Here is a 22206-nt window from a genome sequence, read left to right as displayed (position 1 = left end):
TTAATAAATTCATTATCTAGATATTCCATTAAAAAAGTTAAAATATAATTGTCCACTTCCAAAAATATGCAAAAATATAAACAGCATTTACTAATTCCCATTCAAAACAGAATATAAACATTTAGTATAAGAAACCAGCACTGACACTCATAGTCATGAGGCTACTGATGTAAATCCTGAAAATACAGCCATGGTAGTATTATATATACAATAGGTAACAATATATAGTCACATCTTAACTGTCAATGCATTGTGCTCATCAATAAACACGAAGGCTTACCTTGTACTTCAGATTTCAACGTAGAAATGTGTCCAAACACAGGTTCCAGAATACAAAGTCTATCAAAAAGCAAACAAACAAAGTGCTTTTGAGTGAATTCTATCACTAAACTAGCAAAAATTTATTTTGAAAATTTTTATATTTAAAAAAAAAAGTTAAATAATTAATTTTGCTAAATTGAAAACTTTAAAATGAGTAAAAAATAAACAAAATAAAAAGCATGTTCACTTTATGAGCGATCTGCATTAGCAGTCTGGCTTGGAAAACTAGTTTCTAAAGTAACACTTGGACTTGCTTTGGGTGAACAGAGCACTAAGCCTTCCATTCATCCCAACGGCATCCTGGTGACAAGCAAACATATGCAGGGGCAAATCCATAGACCCGGTGTTTAAGAGTAATCTTTTCAATGTTTTTTATTCCCAGAGGTGATGGAATCCACAAATACACGGAGAAGAAATGAAAAAGCAGCTTTGTTGCGTCAAAGAGTCCACTGTGTGCTCGAAACACTGAACAGTGAGATATTACATAGGATGCAGACAGTTTTTCAATGTACTCTCTGCCGCATCATCTCTCAGGACTAGCTGGAGCCTGTCCTGCATCTCTTACAGAGCAGCAGTGCTCTACAGCAATCTTCCCTCTGGTCTATACTGATGCTATTCACTAGAAGCAAGCACAGAAAAGTGCATTCATGTACAGGAATTACTTCAGAGGGAAAGAAATTTAGACCAACCCTCTTCTGCCGAGACAGATAAGCAGAAAGGCTCATTGATTGTTTTTACCTTGGTGGTTCCAACCCACACAATATCTGCCCTTGTCCGACTATATAAAGGACCATTAGAAAATAAACTTTTCATACCGTATTGACTTCTCTACACAACATACTCCTTGGTTGCTTACCCTCTTTACCCTCAGAACACATTCCACAATCTCCTCCACTATTCTGCTTGTCAAACTGCACTCATTACAAAGCGCTCCTGGAGGACATTATAAGGTAAAAATACACACACACACATTATATATATATATATATATACACAGGGTGGGCCATTTATATGGATACACCTAAATAAAATGGGAATGGCTGGTGATATTAACTTCCTGTTTGTGGCACATTAGTATATGGGAGGGGGGAAACTTTTCAAGCTGGGTGTTGACCATGGTGGCCATTTTGAAGTCGGCCATTTTGTATCCAACTTTAGTTTTTTCAATGGGAAGAGGGTCATGTGACACATCAAACTTATCGAGAATTTCACAAGAAAAACAATGGTGTGCTTGGTTTTAACGCTACTTTATTCTTTCATGAGTTATTTACAAGTTTCTGACAACTTATAAAATGTGTCAAGCAGTGAGGAGGAGCGGGGGTTCGGGACCCCCTTTCTCACGATCGGTGGGGATCCCCAAAAAATGATCACCTATACTGTGAATAGGTGATAATTCATGATTCTGGGAATACCCCTGTAAATCAGATCATTGAAGGCTTACAAAGACTATAGAACTTAGCATTTATTTGTTTATGAATCAAATCAGCCTCACAGACACATCGTTCACGCGGCGCTTTTAACTAGTATGTTCCTCCCCTCTCATAGGGGCTCCTTGCCTGATTGTAAATTGCTCCTCGTTTGGTTGTAATTGGCACCCAGAGTCAGGGGTGTAGCTAAGGGGGGGCAGGAGGGGCATGTGCCCCGGGCACAACTAAGAGGTAAGGGGGGGCACCAGGGCCGCACCGTCCAGGACGGCGGCCTGCTGCCTCTGTGAGTGTCATTACCTACAGGGGGCTCTATCTACAGGGGGCTATATACAGGGGTGGGCTATATACAGGGGTGGGCTATATGTGGAGCACTATTGGGAGAGCTGTATGTGAGGCACTATATACAGTGGTGGACTATATGTGGAGCACTATGTATAGGGGGAGCTATATGTGAGAGACTATCTACAGGGATGGGCTATATGTTGGACACTATATACAGGGGTGGGCTATATGTGGAGCACTATCTACAGGGGTGGGCTATATTGAGCTTGGTTCTTGTGCTGTATATATATATATATATATATATATATATATACTACCGTTCAAAAGTTTAGGGTCACTTAGCAATTGCCTTATTTTTGAAAGAAAAGCACAGTTTTTTTCAATGAAGATAACATTAAATTAATCAGAAATACACTCTATACATTGTTATTGTGCTAAATGACTATTCTAGCTGCAAACGTCTGGTTTTTAATGCAATATCTACATAGGTGTATAGAGGCCCATTTCCAGCAACCATCACTCCAGTGTTCTAATGGTACATTGTGTTTGCTAACTGTGTTAGAAGGCTAATGGATGATTAGAAAACACTTGAAAACCCTTGTGCAATTATGTTAGCACCGCTGTAAACAGTTTTGCTGTTTAGAGGAGCTATAAAACTGACCTTCCATTGAGCTAGTTGAGAATCTGGAGCATTACATTTGTGGATTCGATTAAACTCTCAAAATGGCTAGAAAAAGAGAGCTTTCATGTGAAACTCGACAGTCTATTCTTGTTCTTAGAAATGAAGGCTATTCCATGCGAGAAATTGCCAAGAAACTGAAGATTTCCTACAACGGTGTGTACTACTCCCTTCAGAGGACAGCACAAACAGGCTCTAACCAGAGTAGAAAGAGAAGTGGGAGGCCCCGCTGCACAACTGAGCAACAAGACAAGTACATTAGAGTCTCTAGTTTGAGAAATAGATGCCTCACAGGTCCTCAACTGGCAGCTTCATTAAATAGTACCCGCAAAACGCCAGTGTCAATGTCTACAGTGAAGAGGCGACTCCGGGATGCTGGCCTTCAGGGCAGAGTGGCAAAGAAAAAGCCATATCTGAGACTGGCTAATAAAAGGAAAAGATTAATATGGGCAAAAGCACACAGACATTGGACAGAGGAAGATTGGAAAAAAGTGTTATGGACAGAAGAATCGAAGTTTGAGGTGTTTGGTGTGCTGTGTTCTGTGGATCACACAGAAGAACATTTGTGAGACGCAGAACAACTGAAAAGATGCTGGAAGAGTGCCTGACGCCATCTTTCAAGCATGGTGGAGGTAATGTTATGGTCTGGGGTTGCTTTGGTGCTGGTAAAGTGGGAGATTTGTACAAGGTAAAAGGGATTTTGAATAAGGAAGGCTATCACTCCATTTTGCAACGCCATGCCATACCCTGTGGACAGCGCTTGATTGGAGCCAATTTCATCCTACAACAGGACAATGACTCAAAGCACACCTCCAAATTATGCAAGAACTATTTAGGGAAGAAGCAGGCAGCTGGTATTCTATCTGTAATGGAGTGGCCAGCGCAGTCACCAGATCTCAACCCCATAGAGCTGTTGTGGGAGCAGCTTGACCGTATGGTACGCAAGAAGTGCCCATCAAGCCAATTTAACTTGTGGGAGGGCCTTCTGGAAGCATGGGGTGAAATTTCTCACGATTACCTCAGCAAATTAACAGCTAGAATGCCAAAGGTCTGCAATGCTGTAATTGCTGCAAATGGAGCATTCTTTGACGAAAGCAAAGTTTGAAGGAGAAAATTATTATTTCAAATAAAAATCATTATTTCTAACCTTGTCAATGTCTTGACTATATTTTCTAGTCATTTTGCAACTCATTTGATAAATATAAGTGTGAGTTTTCATGGAAAACACAAAATTGTCTGGGTGACCCCAAACCTTTGAACGGTAGTGTATATATATATATATATATATATATTGCGCTTGGTTCTGGTGCTGTATATATGTATGAGCTTTGTTCTGGTGCTGTGTATATATTGAGCATGGTTCTGGTGCTGTATATATATTGAGCTTGGTTCTGGTGCTGTATATATGTACTGAGCTTCGTTCTGGTGCGGTATATATATACTGAGCTTTGTTCTGGTGTTTATATGTATCAGCTTGATTCTGGTGCTGTATATATATTGAGCTTTGTTCTGGTGCTGTATTTATGTACTGAACTTTGTTCTGGTGCTGTATATATGTACTGAGCTTTGTTCTGGTGCTGTATTTATGTACTGAGCTTGGTTCTGGTGCTGTATATATATTGAGCTTTGTTCTGGTGTTGTATATATGTACCGAGCTTTGTTCTGGTGTTGTATAGATGTACTGAGCTTGGTTACACAAAAAAAATGCGGAAACAAATGACACCTCATTGATTGGTAGAGAAAACGAACATGGCGACGGGGAAGGAGATGTCAGGAAAGCAGTTCAGGAGGGGGCAAGCAATCTTTGCCCTGGGTGCTGGAGAACCTAGCTACGCCTCTGCCCAGGGTGGTCGGAGTATTATCCCCTATTAAATATATATAATGTACATGGAAGCGGATATAGCTATATGGATGACAGTAACCTAAATTCTAGTTCCATCTTCTTTAATGGTGTATACAGACACATCTATAGGGAACATCTCATGCTATAATTATACTCGATAATGCATCCTAGTAAAGGGGTAGCGGTCTCTATATATTCTATCTGATAACAGAATGGCAATCTTTAAAATGTTACCTACTGTACACTACACCAGTTGGATAAGAGGACTACACAGGGGTTAATACCCTATAAAATGCACGTGGTGGAGTATTCAGAAACATGCATGATCATTGGAAAATTCCTAACTGCATAGTATGCGATTTACAGTATGGTATATGTGGATGTGTATATGGGACAACACCCTATATGACACAATCTATATTATATTGTATTCAAGATCTGGCCCTTTCATTGAGGGGAATAACGAGTTTTGTCCCCTACACCTGTTACAATAAACAGGCTAATGTAGGATCTTCATGTGCAAAACAAATAAAATAAATAAATTGTACATATATACACTGTATATATAGTTGTATTGCAACACTCTATTATTGGATGTATTGATTGCAAACTACCTACAGGCTAATGTATCACCTAAATATGCAATATAAACAACACATCTCCATGGTGATATGATAGATTAAACGATCCCCCAATAAAGAAGTAGTGGCAGGAGTCGACAATGACGAGATGCTGGAGGTATGGCTACACGCGCCCAGCGTCTGTAATAAATACAAAGAAACAGTTATGCTCTAATTAAGATGTAAAACATTACAGCTCGAAGTCAACGATATGTGAAAAAAAACGCGAGGGCGGCACCTGCCCAACTCAGAATTTGAAGATTTAGCTGTGTCCATGTAAATAAAAAAATCACTCAATTCCCCATGTAACGCGGCTACAGAAGTCTAGATATGGAGGAGTTTGGTGGGGTCCTCATAAAGTAGCAGCTACTGAGCCAGATTTTGACACAGAGGAAGCACCGTAGTCACCATTGGTTTTCTTTCCCTGGCTAACAATATAGATGCAAAATTGTAACCCCTAGATCAATGATCACAGTAGTACAATAACTTCATATCACAGTTAGTCATAAGGACATCTAAAGAAGCACCAAATTAATACCCATATATCAACTTCCTGGACTCTTGCGTATTAGTGTCAAATAGAGGGATTTATTTAGTCACTGTATCCTTTAGATTATTATTATAGAGGTTACATGGGAATTTAATATTGATGGCCTATTTTTGATAGTCGGTAGGGACCCAATCAGCTGAATGAGAAGGCCTCCTCCTGTATGCATTGCGTGCTCCCTCTTTGTTTACCAATGCACGGCGCCGTAAATGTAGCTGTGCCTGGTACTGCAGCTCAGTCCCATTTACTTGAAGAAACAGGCACAATCTTATGTGCAGCGCTGTGCCTTGGTAAACAATTAAGGGGACGCCGTCCTCATGCAGCTGATCAGCGAAGGTGCCGGGTTTTAGACTCGCACTGATCAAATATTTATGGCCTATTTTACAGTCAGGCCATCAATTTTAAAGGGGTAATCCGGTTGCGAAGAGTTTTTATCAGTTTTCACCTACACACTGGACAGGTGATAACTGATAGATCGGTAAGGTTCCGACCACTGGGCCTCCACTGATCACTAGAATGAGGGGTCACATTTCTCCAGTTGAATGGAATGGCGATCGAGCACGTCAAGTTGTCTTTTTATACAAAAATAGCAGTAACTAATTATCAACTAAAGTTGTTGATGATCTCATCTGCACGTTATGAAATAATAAAAAGTTGGCTTTTACCCCGAATATACAATAACCAAGTAAGGCTTCGTTCACATCTACATTAGGGTTCCGTCTGAGCTTTCCGTCAGAACGGAGCCCTGACAGACACAATGGTGATGGAAACGGAAACCTATGGTTTCCGTCTGTGTCTGTCAGGGCTCCGTTCTGATGGAAAGCTCAGTCGGAACGGAGCCCTAGCGCAGATGTGAACGAAGCCTAATATGTTTTGATAGAAACTTGTTTCAAGTGAGACTGATCTAACTGCAGTATAGTCATTTTCCCCTCATTTATCTCAACATGGAAAAAAATCTAATCAAATAAATTGTAGCAAACTGCATTTTTTCTATTAACCCTAGCTAGATTTTTAAAAACAACAACACAAAGCAAAATTCAGATAAGGCCCTTATAAAAGACGGCATACTTCAAATAGGCAGCTGCTTTCCTTCTGTGCTTGCTTGAGAGATTAACATATCAATTAGTGTTACATTAGAAGTAAATCAAATTAATTCCCGTTAAGATAAAAAGAATGCAAATGTGACATTTATGCATCAATGTTGTGTAAGCATACTGATATCCGAAGGCAAAATAATACTTTTGTTTTCCAAGGGGAAGCAATCTCTTTAAAACACATTTTATTTATTTTCCAGTAGCATGATCCCAAAAATCAATCTTGAAAAAATGGTAATTAAAAAGAAATCAAAGATTAAGTTCCCTAACCTGCTAAAACTAATATGTAATAGCGATCATTGCTCTTGGCAATATTACTATAAATTTACATTTTCTATTGAAATGATGGTACACATCAGAATTCATGGCTTTGCACAGATAAAAACCCAGCAGGGTAGGGACGTTGGGAGTTACTTACCTGTTGTGTTAAGTGATAATAATTTACAACATATCAAATATTTCATTTACCTATATAACTTAAAATAGGTTTCTTAAAAGTTAGTTTCTGCTTGGCTGTTATGGTGACAAACTCAACTTTTTTTCAGCAGTAATAGTAAATAACCATTAGTAGGTATCATCAACGGAATAAGGTACCTATACATTTCCCTAATTCTTAACTATATGTGATGTCTTCCAATAAGCCATTCAGCCCTACTATGTCTAATCTGGGTGGGCAGAGACTAGTCTGAGGGGATACATTCAATATACAGTGCTGCGTAAAATATATAAAATGACGAGAAATAAATATTACTGGGATCAAAAGCAACAATTGCTACTTTACAATTTATACAGTATATATAAATAAATTTATACAATATTAATTGGTTCCAGGACGACCATTGTATGTTGAAACCATAACTATATGGAAAACTGGTAATTGGTTCTGAAGCCCCCAAAACGTCCACCCAAAACGATAAAAAAGGTGAATTGAAGACAAATAAGAATAAAAATACAAATAAAGCATGCATTGTAAGTACAGTGGTCCCTCAAGTTACAATATTAATTGGTTCTGGGGCGACGATTGTAAGTTGAAAATATTGTAACTTGAGACCATAACTATAGGGAAAACTAGGAATTGGTTCCAAAGCCCCAAAAATGTCAACCACGGATAAGAAAAAAAAAGATGATTTAGCAGATAACTAATACAGATAAAGCAAGTTCTGACATATAAAAGTCAGAAATACTGTAGCTGCTGGAGGCTGTAAATCACTTTCTACGATGAGGACAGGAGCTTCTTCAGGAGCCTGTAAAGTATACAGTGTACCAGAAATATACCATGGAGCCACCCTCACCTGGTGTCCAAAGGAGCAACTCATTCTGGCCCAGGTAAAGAGAAGTACAGGACATGTAGTACTGTACCATAGAGTGGCGCTACTAGACAGCCAATCAGGGCATGCACTGAATTACAACAGGTGCTTTACCACTAAAATGCCCATGTTGATTGGCTTCCAGCCAATCACACGCGCCTGAGATCCATACATTTTGTGGCATTGTATGTTGAATGTGGTTTCAAGTTACAATCGTCCAGGAAAGACCATTGTATGTTAAAAATATTGTAACATGAGGGACCACTATATATATATATATATATATATATATATATATATATATATATATATTTGGCAAGGACATGCTGTCTGAGGCACAGTTAGCTCCGCCTACAGCCCGACCTGCAAGAAGCCTGTGAGGAAGGAGATGTGAGTGCTCAGTTTGTCTGTTGTTTGTGCCTCTATTTATCTGTGTGTCTTTGTGTGTGTATTTGTTACGACCGCGGTCACGGACCGTGGCCTCCACTTATCGGCCTCCCGCAGATCTTCTCTTCCTGCAGACGTCTCCCTCCCTGGAGACGCCAGCCCATGCGTCCGCTATGTCCCGTAGTGTTCACTAGAGGGTGCGCGCGCTGGTTCCTGGCCTTAAAGGGCCAGCGCATGCATATGTAGTTAATTAATTATGCTCAGATCACATTGAACTGTAAAAAGGGCCCTGCCCTTTTTGATCCTTGCCTGAGCGTTCTTTGTAATTCCCATGTTAATCTTGCAAATGGTCCTGTTCCCAGTGTTCCCGTGCCCTGCTACCTGTATCCCGTGCTGTGTTATTGTTCCTGAGCCTTTTCAGTGATTGTAGTTGTGTCCTGCTGCACCCGTTGTCATCCTCCACGTCTGGCGCAACCTACTGCACCCATTGTCATCCGCCACATCTGGCGCAATCTGCTGTCATCCGCCACATCTGGCGCAACCTACTGCACCTGCTGAACCTACTACCATCCGTGCCAGAGCCCCTGCCACCATCTGGACTATTTCAGGTACCCTTGTGCTCCGAACTTGTACAGACTTTTGCATAGACTGACTTGGCCAGCTGCCTCTCTGCTACGGCGGAGCGGCCTAGTGGTAGTGGGTCCACAGACCCCTAGATCATGACATTATTTGTGTGTCTAAGTGCCTATATATGTATCTGTACAGTGGCGTAACTATAGTTGCCACGCAGCACTGACCACGCTACCCACTGTATTTGCATCCTCATGACGTAAATACAGTTCAGTGCAATGCTGGAGCCTTGCTCCAGCATTCACTGTGTTGCGAGCGGCTCGGCGCAGGCAGTTCGATGTAGTGACGTCATCGTGCATGTCTGCGCCTACTCACGAACAGCACAGACCGGAGGAGAAGGATTCTCCACCTGTCGTGGGAACGTCGAAAGGTACGTAATTATGTTATTATTTTTCTATTAGGTATGTACATATGGGGGCATTATATGGTAGCTGCTTAGGGGGCATTATACTATATGGGGGGCATTATACTGTATAGGACAGCTAGGGGGCATTATACTGTATGTGGGCAATATACTGTATGGGATAGTTATGAGGGCATTATACTGTATGGGGCAGCTATAGGGGGCATTATACTGTATGGGGGCATTATACTGTGTGACAGCTATGGAGGGCATTTTACTGTATGGGGGCATTATACTCTATGGGACAGCTATGGAGGGCATTATACTGTATGGGGGCATTATACTGTATGGGACATCTATTGGGGGCATTGTACTGTATGGGGCACTATACTGTATGGGACAACAATGGGGGCATTATACTGTATGTGACAGCTATGGGGAGCATTATACTGTATGGGGGCATTATACAGTATGGGACAGCTATGGGGAGAATTATACTGTATGGGGCATTATACTGTATGGGACAGCTATGGAGGGCATTATACTGTATGGAACAGCTATGGTGGGCATTATACTGTGTGGGGCATTATACTGTATGGAGCAGCTATGGGTGGCATTATACTGTATGGGGGGCATTATACTGTATGGGACATTATAGTGTATGGCGCAGCTATGGGGGGCATTATACTGTATGTGGGCATTATATTGTATTTAGTGCATTATACTGTATGGGGCAGCTATGGGTGGCAATATACTGTGGGGGCAGCTATGGGGTGCATTATTGAGTGGAGGCAGCTATGGGGGGCATTATACTGTGTGGGGGCATCTATGGGGGCATTATACTGTGGGGTCAGCTATGGGGAGCATTATACTGTGGAGGCATTATTGGGGTTTGTCAGGCAAGGTGGCCCGGCATAGGAGTGCGCAGGGGTCTGGTGCTGTTGGGAAGGAGCAGGGGGGCCCAAGCTGAATTCTTTCACCAAGGCCTATGAGCCTTTAGCTATGCCCCTGTATCTGTATGTGTATATATTTCTGTGTGTGCATCTACTACACTATCTGTACTCAGAGTTATCACTGTGTTATCCGTGGTGTTACATAGGACGGCAGGTAACATTGCTACAATAGGCTATGTTCACATCTGCGTCAGGGCTCCGTTCCGAAGTTCCGTCTGAGCTTTCTGTCGGATCGGAGCCCTGACAGACACAAACTGAAACCAAAGGTTTCCGTTTCCATCACCATTGATTTCAATGGTGACGGATCCGGTTCCAATGGTTTCTGTTTGTCTCCGCTGTGCAAGGTTCCGTCATTTTGACAGAATCAATAGCATAGTCGACTACGGTATTCATCCAGAACGGAGCAGGAACGGAGCCCTGACGCAGATGTGAACGAAGCCTTATCTGTACTCAGAGTTATCACTGTATCTTATCTGTGGTGTTACATAGGACTGCAGGTGACATCTACTACATTATCTGTACTCAGATTTATCACTGCGTGTAGGGCTCGGCGATTTTGCAAAAAAATAAAATCTAGATTTTTGTCAACCCTATGGACGATTTTTGATGTGATTCACGATTTTCTTATTTTTAGGAGTAATTAAGGAATTACTGTGCATGCAATTCCCTGATCTCCAAAAAATGCCAAGACACAATTCCTTTACATAAGAGAATTGCAGGCATAGTTATCCAATTATATATATTATCAGGATTGTCCCTTAGCTGCTACGTGTGATCACGCTCACTTATAAAAGGGACAATGCCTATAATCATCATATATATATTTGTCTCCGATGAATAAAAAGAGCAACTATGAGTGCAGAGGAATGCCAGGAACAACGAGAAACCAATTCCCAAAACAAGGCATTAAGAAGGCAAAACCCTGAAGTGAGACAAGCCCGTAATGAACGTCGTTTTCAAAGAGCACAATTCTAAATACCTATCATTCCTTTTGCTAGCAAAGCCGTGTACCGTTTTTTCTATACTAGTGTATATATATATATATATATATATATATATATATATGTCACTTTTGTAAGAGCACTAGGTTCTGAAGAGTTTGATGTGTATTGAATAAAGTGCCCTCAGACCCTGCAATCCAGTATCCCAGAGTGGCTTTCTTTTATGTCACCTACATTCCTACCACAACATTACAAGGAGTGAAGGGACTCATTGAGAGCAGCAGACCGAGATCTGGGAAAGAGAACCCCTCCAGAGTTCACTATTTTCTTTTAATGTGGAGATAGATAGATAGATAGATAGATAGATAGATAGATAGATAGATAGATAGATAGATAGATAGATAGATAGATAGATAGATAGATAGATAGATAGATAGATAGATAGATGTGTATTCCTCTATCTATCTATCTTTCTACAAAGGTCATGCTTAATTGGAGGAACCTCTGGAATACATAATGCCCAGACTTCAATTGAATCTGTCTCCCTTTTTCTGCAGCTAATAATGGCTAATATCAATTAGAAAGAAAAACAATACTGGTGAAGGCAGTCAATGAACAAAATCAATTTCACTATGGTGATAATGATCTCTTAAAACATTCTTGTCATTTTCTTTGTCCTGCAATGAGAGGAGCTTACATCTTGAAATTTAATGCACTCTCTGCATCAAAATCCAATACATTTTTCAGCAAGCAACAAGCGTCGTCCATACAAAACAAGCAAAACCATGTGGCATAAAACAGTACAATGCAGCAGTTGATCATAACTTAATTTCTAAGTTTTGTCAGGCATTTGCTAATGCTGCCAATAATTGTTTACGCAAATATTTTCCCAATAACTGACAATTAATGGCAATTCATCCAGCTTTTATAGACAATAGGAGATCTGTCTAATAGGTCAGTGAACTTTTTAAATACACCTGCTGCAATTTACTTGCTGGTAAAGATTTTTTTGGCCACCGACACGTCACATATTCAGGACTATTAGTTGTCATATAATGTTGAGAAGGTTGAAAAAAGACACAGGTCCATCAAGTCCAACCTATAATCCTATGGTGTTTTGCATTTGTCTACATGCGAAATTAGTTATCAGAGGGCTGAGTTGTATAAATGAAAGCAGTGAGGATTTTGCAACAACACATTCAATTATATCCAACATTCGGGCTCGAACATAAAAAATAAATAAAAATGCCAGACATCTCCCACTACAAAGTGTAAGAGAAGTCTTATACAAGCAGGTCTACACATGAAGACATAGCTCATCTCATACCAGCATAGGGCTATACGTGTGGACCAAAAATTATTAGCAATGTACTCACTGCAGTAAGTGAGTACACTTCTAATATACATTCAGGTCCGATTCCGGAAGTCTAGCGGCACAGTCTTCCTTTATGACGACATGACTTGTCGTCATGTGACCGGCCCCGCTGTACTCTATATAATCCATGTACTACTGCTACAACGATTGCATAGCACACAGCCGGGCTGGTCACATGACAATGAGTTGTGTCGTCGTGAAGTTAGCGGGTGCCACTAGACTTCCGATCCCCCACCAGCGCTGTAAAAATCTATTTAAATCTCATAATCAGCGCGACGGGGGACCGGAATTACTGCAGTGAGTACCCTGCTAATAATTTTCGGTCCCCACATAACCCCTTTAACAGTTCAACTTAATGATAGAAGTAGAAATGCAGTAATAAACATCCATGTGTATCAAAATTTGCTTATTTTGTATCAAGTTTTTAGAGTTCATTTTGCAACAAATTGATTGTATGTCGCACACCATATGTTAAATTTGTCACATTTTATATTGGAGGTTTGGTGCATTTGGTACAACCTGCAGGTGGCATGCAGATGTGACTTTCTCTGTTACTTTTTAAAAAGTCGCATTTCATAAATATAGCTAAAAAGAAACTGCATATAACCATGCCTAGTTGGCGAACATTAATTACAAAGTGCATATGCACCAAAAAAGTACGCAGAGACTGATACATGAGGGCCCTATGGTTTTATTCATCCAATGTTTTCATAGAAACAGGTCATTACTAGACCAAAACTAGGAAGTCTTCTTGAACCCAATGGCATAAGAAAACAATTATCAATGGTATTTCTTACACCCTGTGTATACAAACTGTTCTGACAAGTGTTTTTTAAATAGTTTTCTTCCCGAAATGCTATTATTTGAAAGAAATTTATCAGCCAAGTTTAACAAAAAAAAGTGACTTTCTTTGAAAAATGTGGAATCAGAGTGATCCGCCTTCATCAAACTGCGGCTCAAAAAAGAGAAATCCATCAGTCAGATTCTATTCATGAAGATAAATAGAACATGCCATGTTTGTCATGGGCTATTCAGCCACTTTGGGAGTGCAAATATATTGGGACGTGTTTTTCAAGCCATGAAACCTTTCTTGTTTTGTACAAGACTCATTTATTCCCCTATTACCTGCTGGTAAATACTTTCCGATCCACATACAACCTGTTGTGATCAGATAGTACCTTTGGTTTGGAAGTACCGTATAGAAAATATTTGGAAACGGTAAATAAGGCTTAATAATCTTCTGGTCTGTCATAAACACATATGAGAAGTCTGTGATCTGGGACCTCCATTGATTTAAAGAGGCTCTGCCACCAGATTATAAGTGCCCTATATTCTACATATTCTGATCGGCGCTGTAATGTAGATAACAGCAGTGGTTTTTATTTTGAAAAACGATCATTTTTGAGCAAGATGTGAGCAATTTTAGATTTATGCTAATGAGTTTCTCAATGGACAACTGGGCGTGTTTTTACTTTTTACCAAGTGGGTGTTGTACAGAGAAGTGTATGACGCTGACCAATCAGTGACCAATTAGCGTCCTACACTTCTCATTGTTCCAGCCCAGCATGATCCACAACACAGTGTGATTGTGCAGTGAAAGAAGCTGGGCTGGAAGAATGAGAAGTGTATGACACTGATTAGGCACTGATTGGTCAGCGTCATACACTTCTCTGTACAACACCCAGTTGGTAAAAAGTAAAAACACGTCCAGTTGTCCATTGAGAAAAACTCATTAGCATAAATCTAAACTAGCTCATAACTTGCTCAAAAATGATAGTTTTTCAAAATAAAAACCACTGCTATTATCTACATTACAGCGCCGATCAGATTATGTAGGAGATAGGGCACTTATAATCTGGTGACAGACCCTCTTTAAATGGATTTTACTTAGAATTTTGTGTCAGTTTGATATCTCGCGCCATACATTGTAGTTATATTGGATTTTGAGAGAGAGTAAGGGAGGACACATCTGTTATTTTTGCGGAAATCGCTTGTGGGTGGACCCAGCCCTTCAACGTGTAGTTGCTGGTTCTAAACATTTGGAGCTGGCTCCTAGCTTTTAGAGCTGGCTCCTAGATCTGGCTTTTTCCAAATCTGCACTAATGTAATCTTCTAACATGTATCTGGGATTCATCAGATGATCATTATATAGTATTGTTGTAATACATTGGTATTAATCTAACTGCTTACATTAGAAGTCTACGCAATTAAAAAAAATGGTATAAAAAAACAGTACAACCAAGGGCAGCCACAGACCATTTACAATTCTAGTTGAAAATCTAGGAAAAGTGTAGAGAATTTTAAATTCCACGGCTAGCCTGCATTATTTCATAATTTCTCCTGCCACTAATGTGAGCAATTCCTTCATGATATAATATGTTGTTGATATTATATGTGTAAGTCAGTGCATCACATGTATATAAGAGTGTGACTGCCTATCATTTCATGCATTGTTTTTTTAGACACATTTGTTGTTATTGAATTGCAAGTTGAGCGATTCTCCAAAGGCTGCTGGGGACTTCCGGGAGAGAGCGTGCAAGTAATCTCGTTTGAAATGACAGTTTACAGCGTAATCTCGCGAGATTCCTGTGCTGTAGTGTCGGGATTGTGTTAGTGAAGTGTCAGGATTCTGAATACACATCACGTCCCGGCTGGAGGTAATGTATATTCATTGTCAGGACACTTGAGTAACGTTAGTGTTTGTGTATGTGGCTGCACATAGCAATATAGCTATATCGCTATGTGCTGTGTAAATGAATGGAGAGAAGTGTATGACGCTGATTGGTCACTGATTGGTCAGCGTCATACACTCCTCTGTACAACGCCCACTTGGCCAAAAAGTAAAACACGCCCAGTTGTTCATTAAGAAAGTCATTAGCATAAAGCTAATATAGGTCATAACTCCGTCAAAAAGGATAATTTTTCTAAATAAAAAACACTGCTGTAATCTACATTACAGCGCCGATCACATTATGTACAATATAGGCCACTTATAATGTGGTGACAGAGCCTCTAACAAAATTCCTTTATCTGTAAATGCTCTGTGTGTGTGGTCTATTGAGAAAAACTAGAGAAACTGAATCTTGTTTCTATTGTATCTTGTCCGTTAACGTTATAGCTACTGTAACTACAGAAGATACTGTTGTATGATTTATAAAATTATATAAATAATAATAATGTTTAACCGACATCTGCATATCATTTTCAAATAAACGACATAATAGTACAAATTAACTTAATGATGTGTCAGCTTTATTGGGTCTATTTCTTTTAGCCTTTTATGTGTTAAAGCATGGGGCATAGATCGGGTGATGTGTGGTATTAGAGGTGGGGACGTCAAGAAATTGTTGGCACAGAGGGAGTGCAAGTGGATTATTACCCTTGGAACAATGGCCCCTGTTGGTCTGAATGAGACACTTAGTTTTGCGCCCTTCCTATAATCCTTCTACCATTTTTTTAAATGTTTGTGTTTTTAAACTGTATGTCTATTAATTTATAATTTTTCTCCTTCTAGTCTTCTACTCTGGTTGTTTCTGACCATACATACTCACACTGGTCTGAGATCGATATTTCGGAAAAATTTGTCATGATGTTTGTGGGACTCCAATTCCCATTATGCGGATCTGCTCGGAATTGTGCCAAGCGTTTCTACACGTCGTGGGATAACTCATTGTATTTTACTGTTTTTCTGTTATTAGTCTTAATATATATGTTATTCCATATGCTCTTTGATTGATACTTTTTTGGTATGGTCGGAGTAAATATATAGTGTCATCGCTCTGCAATTTATATTCTGTGTCTCACTTTACGGTGGAATTCTCTTAATTTGTCACAATTTTTTTCACTACGGAGTAATTTCAGCAGTGCATGCTGATAATATAACATAAATACGTTATTGTTTCTATGCACGCTCAATATATTTATATATAGAATTATATATCTTTATTTATTTGATCACTTTTTAATTGATGAGTTCTTTCTCATCAATTCTTACTTTCTTTTCTCTTTCATGTATTATATTTACATATTCATCACAGCACACAGGGTGTCACTTGTCATGTGTTATTTAAATGAAAATTTTTTTTGGGTGATATCGATCCTCTTATCTTTAGTTTATTACAATTGATTCCTTTAGAATTCCTTTGGACCAGTGTTCATAGTAACATCTGTGCTAAATAAATTATTATCACCTATAACTTCGTAGTATTAATAATTTGTTTTAATTAAAACTCACTTTTTGCTTTATTTTGCGATGTTGCATACCGGCCCTGCCTGTCATGTGCGTCATCGCTGGTTTTTGCTCTGTCTGCCGATTGTGCCCCTCTGCGCGTGCGTGGTTTCCGGAGCCGCGCATGCGTAGTGGGGACTCGGCTGTCAGGTGCATGAGTCTCGCGATGTTTCGGTCTGACAGGCACGGCCGTGAAGATCTCATTGGCCAACCCGTAGCAGCTGACTGAATTAACCAGTGTATTTAAAGTAGAAGTACTAAGTAGAAGACAGTATACCCCTCTGAAAAAGCCATCTACGCGAAACGCGCGTCGGGGTTTCTCCGTACTCGGGAAGTTACTGAACTACAGGAACCATATGGGTTAGTAACGTTCTATGCTGTGCCCTATACTTTTGACTTGCTCCTCTTTCTTGTGGCTGTACTTTCTGGGAAGATCTGTCTGCTTCATGTGGGCTTTTGTGGGTACCTTTCTGACCATTACATAAGTCCATCGTACAATCTTTATCTACAATGTTATTATGAGTCTGGCTATATGTATGATGCAATTTACCCAAATTATATATCTTGGCTTTTTTGCCTTTACTGTTATTAATCGCATTCATTTGTCGCCTTAGCCTTAGCTGATATTTCATTATTTGTTAGAAAGACCTATTCTTCCTGTAGCTGCATTAATAAGGAGTGGTTCCTCTATGTTCTTTTACGCCACTTGGGAGGTGTACAGTTCTTGGATTTGTAGTCTATTTTTAAATTATATGTAATCTGTATTGTCCTAATAAAATTTATTTTTCTATGCCACTGGCAAACTTTATCCTAATAGTGCATGACTCCTTTGTTCTCAGTGTTTTTCATAATTATCTTGGAGTCTCTATTCTGACAGTAAGGAGGCTAAAATCCGCACATGCTGGTGACCTAACCTTTATAACCATTTTCCTGTTGAGACATATGTTTATACTAATCTAATAAACGCTTCGATGTAGATAAGTACTGTTTTTTAAAAAAAAAACGTTTATTAGTGACAAAGTTATGATTTTTACATTTATGCAAATTTTGGGTAAAAGCACAACTGGGCGTTTTTATTAGTTTCACCAAGTGGGCGTTGTAAAGAGAAGTGTATGATGCTGACGAATCAGCGTCATACACTTTTCTTCATTCATGCCCAGCTTTATTCACAGCACAGCATGATCTCACGAGATCATGCTGTGAAGTCACTCTCCAGCAGTTCCTTCAACGGAGTGACGGAAGAATGACCAGACATCGCCTCCAGCCGTGCCAGGACGATTATCCTCCTCAGCAGCAGTCCTGGCACGGCTGGAGCCGATGTTTGGTCATTCTGCCTGTTGCTCCGGTGAAGGAACTGTGTGAGAGTGACGACACAGTGTGATCACGCTGTGCTGTGAATAAAGCTGGGCATGAAAAGAAGTGTATTTAAGACTGTATATAACACTTTTCTTTACAACGCCCACTTGGTGAAACAAAAAAAAAAAAACGGCCAGTTGATCTTTTACAAAAAATTTGCATAAATTTAAAAATCATCATAACTATGTCACTAATAAACGTTTTTTTTTAAAAAAAAACAGTAGTTACCTACATCAAAGCGTTTATTAGATTAGGTAGAATATAGGGAAGAATTAAACTGGTGACAGAGCCTCTTTAAGTTATACATACAGTAATATAGTAATACAGTAATATAGTATTGAATTATAAAAAAAAAAACCTGCTAATGTAAGTGTGTGAAGGTATCTGGCATATAAGCATTGGAAGAATGGAAGAATTTTTTGGTTATAAAATATTTTTTCCACAATACTATAAATTCCAGACAATTGAAATAGCTAATCTTGAAATTGACTTTTACGGTCAGGTTCACATGTGGCATTTCATTAGACATTTTTCCTGGAATGCATCTTAGAGAGGTGGAAAAACAGGTGTTCCAAAAAGAAAAGCTTTATTCTTCTACCCCCTGAGAACCATTCCTGAATTTCTAGTTAAAAATTGTACTAAAATTTTCCCTAGCTTATAGGTTTCTTTTATTAAATTTCAAAAGTTTGTCCACATTGTACAATACTTTTTTGTTATAAGGGTCCTAAGAAAATAAGTTGATCACAGGGTGTCCCTCTACTAGGACAGCAGTCACCTGTTATCTGCAGGGAATCCTGGCAGCAAGTGATCAATTCCCCTGCAGCACCATCACAGGTGAAATTAAGCATTACATCCTACCCATTGAGCTAGGTCCTCCAGTGAAATAACCACTTTTTAAAGCCATGTGAGGCTTATTGATAGAGGTCATGAACAAGGGACGGTCCTCATTTAACTGCCCTAATAGGCTATTTGAAAATTGGTTTTTCTAAACCAGACAACCCCTTTAACTTAAACTGAGCTGTGAGTTCCCTGAAACATTAATTTGTCACAAGTCACAGGCCATTCTTTGGTTAGAATATATAGCATTTAATTCAAATGGTACTTACAAAAAAAACAAAACACAATGCAAAAGAATATTCTACATTCCTGATTAGTAGTAATGACACATTGGACATATTTAGCTTTCCATAAATGAAATGTGCTCTGTATAGTTTTTATTCTTAGAGCAAATTTACAGAGCCATTACATATTATACGATTCCTATAAAACAGGTGACTTTTGCTAGGTATACAAACAAGGAGCTCCTGAAAAGCTAAAAGTGACATTATCTGGTAGTGAGGAATGTTACCAATAAAATGCAGAAGGTTATTACGACTTATATCCTATCCAATTATACTGGTACTGGGCCCACAGTTTTATTTGGTTTTACTGGTTGTCATGCACTTTAAGGTCTTACAATAAAGTGTCTTTGCAACTTTCGCAAATGTATAAAAACCTATAAAACAGAAAGATGTATGATTACAAGTATATTGCAACAGTTCAGCAATAAATCTTATGAAGACCAAGTTATTTTGTAATAATTATACACAAATTACTGCTACAGATTTGTCCACACGCTGCGGAATTGCTGCATTTTTTCAATCTGGAATTGCGTAGGGGAAAAAAACGCAGCAGAATACAGTAGCAGCATAGTGGATAAGATTTAACAAACCTCATCCACATGCTGCGTAAAAATTCTGTGCAGAAATTGCATAATTTTCGGAACGCAGCATGTCCATTCCTGCTGCGGAAAGTGGACAGAGTTGCTGTGTTTTTCAGAGAAGATGCCACCCTTTCCTTGCATTGTGAAAAACGCAGCAAAATACGCACCATTTTCTGCCGTAAAATCCACAGGAAATGGTGCGTTTTTGCTGCAGCGGAAAGTCAAACATTCAACGGAATTGCTGCAGAAATTTTCTGCGGCAATTCCGTTGTGTATGGTCAAAAGAGGGAAGAGAGATAACATTAGAGAAGTCATTAATTTCCAGATGAGGGCGGTCAGTGTGCACATGTGCTGTCCAGGTGTAGATGACAGGGCAGTCATGAGGAATGTAGAAAAACAAATATAGTATATGGATGAAAAGTGTGGCATGGCATCAGCTGTGAGCCACTTGTAGGTCCAACACAATCCAAGATAAAACCAGAGCTGAGGAGTTCTATGTATCATCAAGTAAAATACGATAGGAGTTGTTCGATTTGTTTGAGTTGATACATAGGGGTGCCTTAATTTAAGACCCTCTTCAAGTAACCAGTGCAGAGACGGGTTACAATGAGCGTCTGTCGCTCTGGAGGATCAAGCATGTCCATATATTATACGGGCAGCCCATTGATTTAAATGATCTCTGTGTAATGCTTCATTTCCCCTGCGGTGGTGCTGCAGTTTAATTAAACACCACCCACCCACCTACCTAGTAAGTATGGCCTTTTTTGTGGTTTTGATGTTATCTATGGCCCATTTTTTCTGCTTAGGTTAATTAAACACTTTTGGCCGGATTCTTTCACGGAATACAGTGGATTGCTGTGGTTCCTGCAGTGGAAAACCCTGTAATTATATTATCGTCATTGGACCTGTCTAACAAAAAGCCATTGTCCAAAGCAGGCTATTGTAGTGATGATCTACAAAGAGGGGAGAGGCGGCAGCAGAGATTCAGGCTTGTGATTAGGAATGTCAAAATTATTATTATGGATTATCATTGAAATTAATTATAAAAATGAATAGTAAGATTAAGGGAAATATAGGAGGAATAGGAGGAAAGATTGGTGTCCCCATGGATTGAACAGCCAGTCGGGTCCTGCATTCTTGACACTTATTAGGCTGTGTTCACACAGAGTTTTTTGCAGGAGGAAAATTCATCCTGAAAAAACTGCTCCAGACGTTTTTTGCACAGTGGTTTGACAAAAACTCGTCAAAACACTCGTCGAGGCGTTTTTTTTCCCGTTTCTGACTGATTGAAATAGGGTTTTGGAGGCGGAAACTGCTTCAAGATAGGTCATGTCGCTTCTTATTACCGCGACACTGTTTTTCCGCTCGCGGTAAAAAAAACTTGTCCGCCTCCCATTGAAATCAATGGGAGGCATTTTTGGCCGGTTTTTGACGAGTGGTTTCCGTGTGAACAGGGCCTTAAGAGTTGCAATTTCAAAACCTACACACTTTCTAGAATAATATTTACAACTAAGGGTCCCATCTGACAAATAAACCAGAGAAAAAAAACATCTCCATGTAGCCTCAGTAAATAAACAGGAGATTGTCATGTCTATTAGCACAAGTAGATAATATGCCAGATTTCTGCAAAATTAAACATTCTAAACGAGTGACTTTTACTGCCAAAAAATAAATGGGACCAGACACCACTGACCTGTAACCATACTGCAAACTGACTTATGTCTAGTTTCTACAGATCTGTTTCCATATTGGAAAATAAAGAATTGTCGATGCATTACTCATTGTTTCTTAATACCTACAGTAGACTCTCTTCCCATTCTTATGCAAGCTTGGGAGAAACACATGCAGAATAAAAATACAAATATAAGAGATAGAAAAAAAAAAAAGAAGCTGACTGTAAAGGGGAGTGTCCCCTATTTATATATGCGATACTGCCTTTGATCTCCTGTTTCCCATATTAAAGGGAAGGTGTCATGAAATTATATTTTTTTATATAATATTGCTTTTAGTATGATATTAAAATAAATGTTATTTATTTGTGTTCTTGTGTTCTGCTTATTTTTTTTTTCTTACTTTTACTTCTCTATGGGGGCTGCCATTTTTTTTTTCATTCTGTATGTGTCGATTAACGACACATACAGAGATGGAATACGGCACATACTCCCCCATAG

General features: G+C 39.3%; 1 protein-coding gene across 2 annotated transcripts in view; it reads right to left on the bottom strand.

Moving 5' to 3' along the window:
* The window catches only part of CSGALNACT1 (chondroitin sulfate N-acetylgalactosaminyltransferase 1), a 395968-nt gene that overhangs the window by 234610 nt on the left and 139152 nt on the right, over positions 1-22206 (bottom strand). Inside the window, exon 3 of one of the 2 annotated variants that reach the window (XM_075861555.1) lies at positions 281-339. The exons of the other annotated variant lie outside the window; for it this stretch is intronic. The gene's annotated coding sequence lies outside the window, so the exon portion shown is untranslated. The remainder of the gene's footprint in view (positions 1-280; positions 340-22206) is intronic. 2 annotated transcript variants of the gene reach the window in all.

The sequence above is a fragment of the Rhinoderma darwinii genome, chromosome 1 (assembly GCF_050947455.1).
Source record: "Rhinoderma darwinii isolate aRhiDar2 chromosome 1, aRhiDar2.hap1, whole genome shotgun sequence".
Classification (NCBI taxonomy): domain Eukaryota; kingdom Metazoa; phylum Chordata; class Amphibia; order Anura; family Rhinodermatidae; genus Rhinoderma; species Rhinoderma darwinii.
Note: the sequence above shows the minus strand (reverse complement) of the source record. Positions and strands in the feature narration are given on the sequence as shown.